This window comes from Microcebus murinus, chromosome X (assembly GCF_040939455.1).
Source record: "Microcebus murinus isolate Inina chromosome X, M.murinus_Inina_mat1.0, whole genome shotgun sequence".
Classification (NCBI taxonomy): domain Eukaryota; kingdom Metazoa; phylum Chordata; class Mammalia; order Primates; family Cheirogaleidae; genus Microcebus; species Microcebus murinus.
Genome location: NC_134136.1, coordinates 24,719,854 through 24,731,945, shown reverse-complemented (window position 1 = coordinate 24,731,945; position 12,092 = coordinate 24,719,854).

Here is a 12,092-nt window from a genome sequence, read left to right as displayed (position 1 = left end):
GATAATAAAAGGAAAATAAACCAAGAAAATGTTGGATTCATTTCAAAGAAGCATGGCAGTTTCAATAAATAAGGAAAGAAAGAAAATCATCTGATTACATCCATATTTGTAAATAATAATTGAAAACCCAATAATTATTAAAAATAAAAAACTCCTAGCAGGAAAGAATTTGAAGAAAACTTTAGGACAAGGACACTCACTGTCACCACATGTATTCAATTTAATTCTCAAGGTCCTAGACAGTGAAATAAGCAATTAAAACAAAGAAACAAATAAAAATATTGAAATGGGATGAACAAAACTGCTATTATTCACAATGACAAAATTATGTATGTATAGACTCCAGAATAATCTAGAGATAAACTATAATACTTAATACATGAATCAAGCTAGGTTGCTGAGTACAAGATTCATATAAATATAAGTATATATTTAATGTAAAAATGAATTTACAATTGTAAAATAACATTAAACCAGAGCATCTTTTACAGTAATCTCAAAAAATCTTCGAATTCTTAGATATCACTCAAAAGAGAGATGTGCAAGCCCTTTACATACAGAATGTTATTGAGAGAAACCAAGGTGACTTAAATAAGCAGAATGTTCTATTACATGGATTAGAAGAGTCAATCATTTAAAAATGTCAGTTATACTCAAATTAATTGATACATTCAGTGCTATTCCAATCAAAATCCCAGAGGCTTTGTTTTTCTTTTTCAAAAACTGACAAGCTATTGCTCAAATTTATATGAAATGTAAAGAACCTAGGTGGGAGGTCTAATATTAATGGAGATTGAGACTTATTTTAAAATGATGTTAAAATAAAGTGCTAAAATTGAAAGATAGACAAAAAATAAAAGAAACAAAATAGGACTTTGGAAACATTTGTTATTATGTTAGAAGTGGCCTCAGTGTAGAGCAATGGAAAAAAAAATATGTGCATTATCACCAGGGGATTGGACATTTCGGGGGGAGGGAGGGGGCAGGAGCAATATTTGTAACCCTAACAATATTTGTACCTCCATAATGTGATGAAATAAAAATCATGTTCTAATAAAAAAATATGTGCATTAAATTATGCTGATGGTTATTCACATGGATAAAATTTTTAACTCTAATTAAGACTACATACAGAAATAAATTTTAGATCTAAATGTTAAAGATGGAATAATTAGCTTATAGAAGATAGCATAAGACACAGTCTTAATGACTACAGATACAATAAAGTGGATCACATTAAAATTAGCAAGTTTGTTTATCACAGGCATCGATTAAAAGGTAAAAAAGAAAATGAGAAACAGAGAAGACTATTTCTATGAATCTATCTCCCAATATATGTTTATATTAATAAATTTTGAAGGTTGTCTAAATTGGTACAACCACGTTAGGGAAATTTTTTTCAGTATATATTAAATTCATATATGTTTTAAAGTCCTGAAGTTCTACACTCAGCTATGAACCCAACATGCATACATATATGTATGTATTCAAATATATGTAAATGTTCATAGCTCCATACTAGAAACAAACAAAATGCACACCAATAGTAGAATTGATTTTAAAAAGTGGCATATTTATACAACAGAGTACTAAGTAGCAATGGCTATGAGCAAGCTACTGCTGCATGCAATAACAGAGTGGAACCTCACAAACAATGACAAGTGAAGGAGGCCAGACACAAAACATAAAATGATGTTTTATTCTATTGATATAAATTTCAAAGTAATGAAGACAGGATAGTTATTAACTCAAGATAAAGCAAAGGATAGTGATTATAAAAAGGCTAAATGGCAGTTTCTGAATTTCCAGTAATGCTTTATGTCTTGATGGGGGAGAGGGGTGTTTACCTGGGTGTGTGTATTGTGATAATTCATCAAGCTTTATATTTGTGAGTGTTATGTCTGTCATATTCTACTAAAAATAAATTATTGAAAAATAAGATGGAATTATGTTTGTTCATTTAGTTAAGAATATGTTACAAATAAAATTTGATCCATTTATGTTAATAGAATTGGTCTGCTCTTTGTAAGTAAAGTATTCAGATACTCAGTTTGAAGTTTCTCAGATTTATTTATAATAAATCTTCATTGACCACATATTGTGTAAGCAATGGTAAATTGGATAGAGTCTCACATGTTATTTAATTTAACCATTTCAGTAATTCTATAATATGGGCAACATTTTCTTTTTAAGCAATGAGAAACCTGAAATAGAGTTATGTCAAACCTAAGTCTCCTGGTACCAAAGCCCAGACATTTTCCATTCCAAGACTCACACACTCAGAATAAAAAAGGTATAATAATGGGCCTTTAAATATTGGCTAAAATATATTAATATATTAATAATAACATTAACTGAAATAACTTTTGAGAGAAAAAATTAAAATGTACTAGACTACTTTACAATTTTATTTACTATTTCAGAGTAAAGAATTAATGTGATTAACTAGCTAATTAAGGCTATAATACAGAGGAAAGTATAGGGTTTTTTTTTTGTTTTTTTTTTTTTTTTTACTCATAAAGTTCTAATTTAGAGGAAAACTATCTCTTCACAAACCTTACATATAGATTTAGGAATTTGACCACCTGCTTTGGGACAAAGGAAATTAACTAGAATTTCTCTAAAATTGGGTTATTTTTCTATCCTAATTTCTAATGAAGAGAGTCTGATGATGTGATTTTTGAAGAGAAGCTGATGCTACCACATAAGCCATACTGAGGATGATAAGACTTACAAGTTTTGAATATAAAGTGATATACTGGAGGTAAATATAGAAATAATTAAAAATAATGGAATGCAGGAACAGAGAAGTAAGTGGGGAAAAAAAGGAACACAGACATCTCTCAGACTCTATTAGTAGTAGATATGCCAAATATCTGCTTCTACTAACACCACAAAATACTATCTAAAATATATCTAGCATCATTTTCACTACATAGCAAATATTGCAAAAAGAAAGTGAAACAAGGATTAAAATATGAGACCTAATAATATCCATTTATAATAAACTCTCAGCAAACCAAGAATAGAAGGTAACTTTCTCTACTTGATAAAGAATAGCTACGAAAATCCTGCAGCTAATATCATTCTTAATGGTGAAAAACTAAAGATTTTCTTGTTAAGATCATGAACAACAGAAGGATATACTCTATCATCACCTTATTCAACATCGTTTAGAATTCCTAGTTGATGCAATAAAACAATGATACCACCTGTGAACATTTGTTCACAGATGATATCATTATCTATGTAGGAAATCTCAAAGAATCATTAACAATATCAATAACAAAAAAAATACCTGAAACTGATAAGCAATTAAAGCAAAGTTTCCGAGTACAAGGATAATATACAAAAATCAATTGCTTTTATACATACCAACAATGAGTATTGAAATTTGAAATGAAAAATGAAAAAAACAGAAAGTGTACATTAGTACCAAAAAATGAAATAGGTATACATTTAGCAAAATATGTACAAGGTTTGTATAAGGAAAACTGTAAACCTCTGATAAAGAAATCAAAAAGGTCCAAACTCAATTTGTTAAGATGTCTGTTCTTTTCAATGTAATATAGAGTCTATGTAATGCTCTTCAGCATTTCAGAAAAGCACCCCAAATAACCCAAATAATCTTTAAAGCAGGAATAAAGTTGAAGGCCTCGCATTCTTATTTAACAACATATTACAAAGCCAGCATAATCAAAATACTGTTACTGGCCTAAGAACAGACATATAGACCACTGGTACAGAATAGAGGGCCCAGAAATACATTCTTGCCTATATGGTCAAATGATCTGCAATGAGAATGCCAAGACCATACAATGAAGAAATGATAGTTTCAATAAATGGTGCTGGGCAAGCTGAATATCCACATATAAAAGAATACAGTTGAACTTTTACTTTGCACTATATGTAAAAATAATCCAAAATGAATTTATGACTTGAATTTAAGACCTAAAACTATAAAACTCCTAGAAGAAAATAGGTGAAAAACTTCAGGACATTGGATTGGCAGTGACTTCTTGGATATGGTACAAAAACATATGCAAAAAAAAGCATAAATAGACAATTGGGACTACATCAAACTTTTGCACATCAAAATAAACAATTAACAAAGTGAAAAGGCACCATGAAGTGTGAAAAAATATTATCAAAGTATATATTTGATAAGGGGCTAGTATCTGGAATATACATAAAACAACCACAACTCAAGTATAAAAACAAATAAGCAAATCAGAAAATGGGCAAAGGACTTTAATAGACATTTTTCAAATAAGATGTATAAGTGAATGATGAGCATATGAAAGATGTACAACATTACTAATCATTACAGAAATGCAAATAGATACCACAATAAGATATTATCTTACACCTATGATGGTGGTCACTATCATAAAAATAGAAAGTAACAAATATTGGAGAGAATATGGAAAAAAATAGAATCTTTGTGCAGAATGATTGGGAATGTAATATGATACAGCCATTTTATACTCAGTAAAACAGTATGGATGTATCTTAAAAAATTGAAAATAGAATTACGATATGATCCAGAAATTCCACTTCTGGGCATATATCCAAAAATAATGAAAATCAGGATCTTGAAGAGATATTTGGACACCCATGCTTATTGTAGCATTATTCACAGTAGCCAAGAGGTGGAAGCAACTCAAATGTCCATCAGGAGATCAATGGATAAAGAAAATGTGGTATATACATACAGTAGAATATTATTTAGCCTTAAAATGAAGGAAATTCTGTCACATATTACAACATGGGTGAACCTTGAGCACCTTACGCTAAGTGGAATAAGCTAATCACAAAAATACAAATACTGCATGATTGCACATGAGACATCAAAACTCATAGAAACAGAAAGTCGAATGGTAGTTCCGTGGGGTTGGGGGTGGGAGAAATGGGGGTTTGTTGTTCATTGGATATAGAGTTGTAATTTTGTATAGCAAGAAAGTTCTAGAGATCTCTTGTGCAACAATGTAAATATACTTAATGCTACTGAACTGTACACTTTACAATGGTTATGATCATAAATTTTATATGTTTTTACCACAATTAAAAATGTAAAGAAATCTCTGCCAATTATTTTGTGGTTATTGACAAAATAATCCTATGGTTTGTATGATAAGGACCCAGAATATCCAACACAATATTTAAGGAAAAGAAGGAAGTTAGAAGACTGACACCATTAAGACTTCAAGACTTACTATACAGTTACAAGTAATCAACACTGTGATATTAGTAAAATAATAGACAAGTTTATGGGTGGAACAGAGTAAAGAGCCCAGAAATAAACCCTCAGAAAGAAAAATAGTCAGCTGATCTTTGACAAAGGTAATCCAATGGAAAATGAATAGTCTTTTCAATAAATGGTGTTGGAACAACTGGATATGAAACCTTAAAATCTGCACCCCCATCATATGCCGCAATAAACACACACACACACACACACACACAAAACAAAACAAAACAAAAACAATAAAACAATAAAGACACGGATCTTACACACTTTACATGATTAATTAAAAGTGGATCACAGGCCTAAATGTAAAATGCAAAAATATAAAACTCCTGTAAGATAATATAGAAGAAAACTTTAGATGACCTTAGGTTTGATGATTATTTCTTAAATACAACACCAAAAATATGATTCATGAAAGAAAGAAATGCTAAGCTAAACTTAATTAAAATTTAAAACTGCTTTGTGAAAGACATTGTTAAAAGAATAAAAAGAAGCTAGAGGCTGGGAAAAAGAATCCTTGCAAAAAACATATCTGATAGAGGAGTGGTATCCAAACTACACAAAGAACACTTAAAACTCAACAGTAAGAAGAAAAGCAACCCAGTTCACAAAATTGATAAAAGATCTGAAGAGATATTTCACCAAAGAAGATTTACAAATTGCAATAATTATATGAAAAAGTGCTGAGCAACATTTGTTATTATAGAATTGAAAATTAAAACAACAATGAGATCATTACACATTGATTCTATTTGAATATAAAACACTGACTATACCAAGTGCTGGTGAGGACATGGAACAATAGAAACTGTCATTCACTGCTGGTATTGGGGCTCAGAAAACAATACCCCAAAATGAAGAACTAGGAAGATGCCTCAGAAGCAGCCTCAGAAGCAAAGTTTCTATCTGCCCTCCTCCTGCCCTCCTGTGTCTCACTGTTCATTTCTTCCCCGAGGCAAGACATAGAAACTAGAATTGGTCTTTCCCAAGGTGGGTCATAGAAATCAGAAACAATTTTCACCAAAGCCAACTATAAAACCTAAAAATATTACTCTTAACTTCTCCCCTTTCTGTGTAAGAACTGGCCATGAAGAAATTCTCTGACCTATATATGATTGTAGATCATAAGACCCCCATTCCAGAAAGGGTCTTTCCCCATAGCCAGGAGGAAAGAATGCTGCACAGAGAGGTCAAGAAAAATCTACACAGTCAGGCCTTGCTGAATTTCCCCACTCAGTCTATTAGTATTTCCTTTTTTGTCTAATAACAGTTCTATATGGTTTCATGTTTCATCAAGCCTAAGCATAAAATCAAAAAGCATCCCCTATATTGGTGGGTCTTCCAAAAGTTCCCATGTCACACAAAACTATAATCAGATAATTTGTTATGATTTTCTTTTGTTAATCTGTCCTTTATTATCAATGATTTGGCCATTATTCTTATGATGGAGAGGCACGGGATCACACTTCTTTCCACCCCTACACTGGTGTGCATAAAATATGGCATAGTCATTTTGGAAGACATCTGTGGAACAATAGGAACTCTCATTCATTGCTGGTGGTAATGGGAAAATGGTACAGCCAGGTTGGTAGACAGTCTGGTAGTTTCTTACAAAACCAATCCCTCCAGTAGGAAACCTTCATTGGTAACATCACAGAACTCCACCACTTGACTTTGGCATCCTGAACATGGCCAGGTAGGGTTGGAAGTTAGAGATTAGAGCCACTGCCACCCTGTGGTATGGGCCCACTGAGCTCACCCTCAAATATTCTCTGGGGAGAACCAAACAAGCATTTGCTGAGGCATCCAGTGATGACTAGGCTGCTGGATCCTCATCAAACTGTAGGGTTTCTTTCCCCTTCTTCCTTTCTCCTGGGGTTAGAGAGGTAGTACATGAAGATAACAGAAGAAAGCAGTCATTTTAGCATAATGATTGTAGAGGAGATACCCACTGATCATATTTTGCAAATATGCCACCTAGAGAAGACCACTATGAAAATCCCCCTTAATACCATCATGCGGTACCACCTGGTACCATCTGGTCAAGAACACAATGAAATCAACCAGCATAGGAAGAGGCACAACTTAGAGGATTGGATGCAAACAAAGAAAAAAATGAAGAGGCCACAGAGAGGTAGAGAGATAAGGTCACAGGAGGGAAGAGTTACTTAACCTTTCTGTACCCGCTCCACCTATGAAATGGGAGCAATTAACACAAAGTCCTGAATTTAGGTGCAACATGTTAGCTGCATAAGTACTGAGTGGGGAATCTCTGAAGAGAACCAAGGGTTTTAGTTGACTACAAGGTCAATGTGATGCACAGTATGGTGTATACAATGTTAAAAACAAACACAGCCTCCAGATGCATGAATAGAAGTAAATGTGTTTGTTATGAATGATCATGGCTGGAACAATTCTTTCTGCATGTCTTTGACGTACAGCATTACAGTCTTAAAGGGAACTATTTTAAGTTCCAGCAGAAAGCTACCAGCATGGCAGAGGCCAAGAAACCACAGGACCTCATAAGATCATGGTTCTCACAGGAGCAGAAGGCCCAACCCTGTTGACCATCTCAGCTTTTGACTCAAACCTTTTCTGTGAGTGAGACAACCATTAGCCTCTTCCTGATTATGAAATCACCCTTTCACTATCTGTCGCAGCAGACTACAAAGAATTTCACTAACAGCCAACTTGATCTAATATTTTATGTATATGTGTATGTCTATATAAATATATAAGTATTTATTTTAAAAAAACCTATTTTTATCATATTATCCAGCAATCACACTTCTTTTTATATACCCAAATGAGTTGAAAACTTATGGCCATACAAAAACCTGAACATGAATGTTTATAGCAACTGCATTCATAATCAATGAAACTTGGAAGATACCAAGATGTCCTTCAATAGGTAAATGGATAAGTAAACTGTGGCACATTTGTAAAATGGATATTATTCAGCAATAAAAAAAATGAGCTATTAAGCCATGAAAAGACATGGAGAAACCTTAAATGCCAAGTGAAATAAGCCAATCTGAAAAGGCTACATACTGTATGATTCCAACTATATGGCATTCCTAAAAATGCAAAACAATAAGTAAACAAAATTAAAAAGTCAGTTGCACTAAGCATTTGGAGGAGGGAGAAAGAGAGAGACAAATAGTTGGAGCACAGGAGATTTTTAGGGTTGTGAAACTATTCTGTATGATGCAGTAATGATAGACACAAGTCATTACATATTTGTCAAAGGCCAAAAAATATACAATACAAAGAATTAAACCCTAATGTAAACTATGGTCTTTAGTTAATTATAATGTATGAATATTGGGCCATCAATTGCAACAAATGTGTCCCAGTAAAACAATATGTAAATAATAGGCAAAACTAACTGCTGTAAAGGGGGATGTGGGGGGGAGTGGTATGTAGGAACTCTTTGTACTTTACCATCAATATTTCTGTAAACCTAAAAGTGCTCTAAAATATAAAGTCTATTAATTTACAAATAAAACAAATAGGAACAATGAACATCTTAACTAATAGATACTATGGCTACCTGAAGTGATTGGGAGATTGTGGGTCTCTGTAAAAATAGGAGATGAGGATTTGTTGATGATAACCAAATTAGTCAGTATAGCCTGCTTGTCAAGTAGTTTTGAAATTGAACTTATGTTATCTACAGTGTCCTAGAATCATTGAGCTGAAAAATTAATACAAAAACTGACCCTTTCCCACAGGGATCTTCAAGGGTACCAGGCAGAAACAAATGGTAAACTTTTCTGGGAACACAAATGTTCAAACCCTTGCAGTGCAAGATTTCCACACATACACTTCTGCTCAAGATGAGTTCAAAATGCAAACTTACAAAACAAACTAGTGAGCAACTCACTTTTATAAGAATGATAGCATGATTAGCACCCTCCTTAACTAGTGATATTTTATCACAAAATAAGTACACAATATGATCAAAGAGATAAAGTAATGGAAAACAAGACAAAAAAAGTACTAAATAAGCAAGTATATATGAAAAAGAACCAAATATAACTTCTCAGAATAAAAAAATAAGTTATAGTTAATAACTCAGTAAACATTTTTAACAGACATAGAAACAGCTGTATGGAGAATTAATGTACTGAAAAAGGACAGGTCTGAGAAAACTATCCAGAATGCAACACAAAGAGATACAAATATGAAACAAATGAAAGACAGTTTCAGAGATATCAGGTATAGATTGAAAAGTCCAGAATATGTTTGATGGGAAGTTCAATAAGAGAAAATGTAAAGAGCGAAGAAGAGGCAATATTCAAAGTTATAATAGTAAATTCTATCCAGGATTGATGAAAATCCCAATTCAGTCCCAAACAATTACAATTTAATATATAACCACACAAATTCTCATGAGACTACAGAACATGAAGCAGGGAGAGGGGATAAAGTGGGGATGGTTAATGTGTGCAAAACTATATTAATAGTTAGATAGAATAAATAAAATCTAATATTTGACAGCACAGCGGGGTGACTATAGTCAACAATAAGTTATTGTGTAGTTTAAAATAACTATAGAGTAAAATTAGAATGTTCCTAATACAAAGAAATGATAAATGTTTGAGGTGATAGGTACCTCAATTACCCTGACTTGATAATTACACATTGTAAGCCTGTATTAAAATATTACATGTACCCCCAAAATATATACAATTGTATGTACCTATAATAATTAACAATAAAAAATATAAAAGAATGAAATGTGATTAAATGCAAACCAATAAGAAAGATAGATTACCAATAAAGAAATAGCAATTAAATTGACTGCAGATTTGACAACTAAAATAGATGTGAGATTATAATGGAGTAATATCTCAAGGAATGAGAGAAAATAGTTGTCAATTGAGAATTCTATATCTAACTAAAATGCCATTCAAAATTGTGGGTGAAACAAAGAAAATATGGACAAATACTGAGAGATTTTATAACTAACAAACATTTATTGAAATGATTACTAAAATTTGTTTAGGAAGAAGAAAATTCAGACACATGAACTAGATATCATTTAATAGGAAATTACTTAAACTGAAGCTCATTTATTGATTTGATTATTATGTAGTAGTCAAATTGAATGAACTAGAGTTACAAGAATCCATGTAGATGAAGGAGCTCAGCAAATTTCACCTCAAAAGATGACTCCTTGATATTTTGAATTAAAGGCTCTTAGAGATTAACAGGCCCTTGGAAAAGGTTTTCCCTCTATCTGCATAACAAGATGGACCCATCAAAATAACAGTTGATTTTTTTTCTCTCTCTGTTATCTCACTATATTTCAGAAAAGACAATCAAGAATGCAACTAGACCTGGCCAAATCATTTTAAACATAATACCTGTCTCTCAGGCTAATTTACAAGTCAATCCATTTACCCCCATTCATTCATTCTCTCAAGTACCTATTCATCTTCCCTAGCAACCATTTTGCTCCTAAACACAATTACCTTCTTTTATACTTCTCAATTATACTTCTTATCTCCTCCTCCCCTCCAAAAGACTGGTATAAAAATATCTTGATTCCATTGGAATATTGAGTAATCAGTCTGTGCACACGGTAAATAAACTTCTTCCTTTTATTAATCTGCCTTACTTGTGAGTTGATCTTTCAGCAAACTTTTTGGGGAAAAGGGAAGTTGCTCCCTTACCCCCACATAGATAAATCTCAAAAACATAATGCTATCTGAAAAGGGCAAGTTACAGAAATATACATGAAGTGTGACACCATTTGTATATATTTTAAGCAGGCAAAACTCTATTTCTTATGGATACAGCATATGTAGTAAAATATTTTAAAAATCAGAACTGTGGTAACCAATGGAGAGAAAGAAAAAAGGAATTGAGATGAGATACATATCCAACTTAAATATATCATTAATGATTTATTTGTCTAGAAATATTCTGAGAAAGTATATCAAAATATTACAATGGTACAGAGTTTATTGGTAGGTCCATATATTTCATCAAATTTTTCTCTGAACTTTTCTCTATTATTCAAATTTACACAGTAAAAGTATAAATAGCATGGCAAGGCTTGAGAATGAAGCACCTTATCTGGGAATGAAAGACAGATGTCCTAAACGAGATTGGGTATATTTATATATATACATATATAGATAGATAGATAAGGATATAGATATAGATATTTTAAGAGCTCATATAGACTGGAGTGCAGTGGAATGATCATAGCTCACTGTAGCCTCAAACTCCCAGGCTGAAGTGATCCTCTTGAGTAGCTAGGACTATAGGCATGGGCCACCATGTTTCTCAGGCTGGTCTCATACTCCTGGCCTGAAGCATTCCTCCTGCCTTAGCCTCCCAAAGTACAGGGATTATAGGGATTCTGGCAGTACCCTGTCAGAATGCATATTTTTAAAGAATAGCTAAGTAAACTGATTGATGGAAAAGTATGTTTTTGTAACCACTAATTTGGAAATATAATTTCTACTCTAGACTTTTTGTAGACAATAATGTCTATTTGTATATTTATAAATGCCAATTTGCTGTTCTGTGAGGCAACTGAACCAGTAAAGAATAATTGAAAGAATAAAGTCATTGAAATCAAGAAATTCTGTCTTTAGACAAAAAGCTACTTTTGATTCCCCCAAAAGGTTTTATGAGAAAGTAAACAAAAAAATACGCTGGACCCTGAATAAGGGGCTATCTTTGGTGGAAGCTTTCTTGGGATGATGGCACAACCCAAACAGATTACTGGATTTTAATGTTTAAAATTATTTCCCAAGTTCTTCACATTGTCCGTAGAGACATAGCATTCAATGAAATAACTCCCAGTAAACCATTTTCAAAT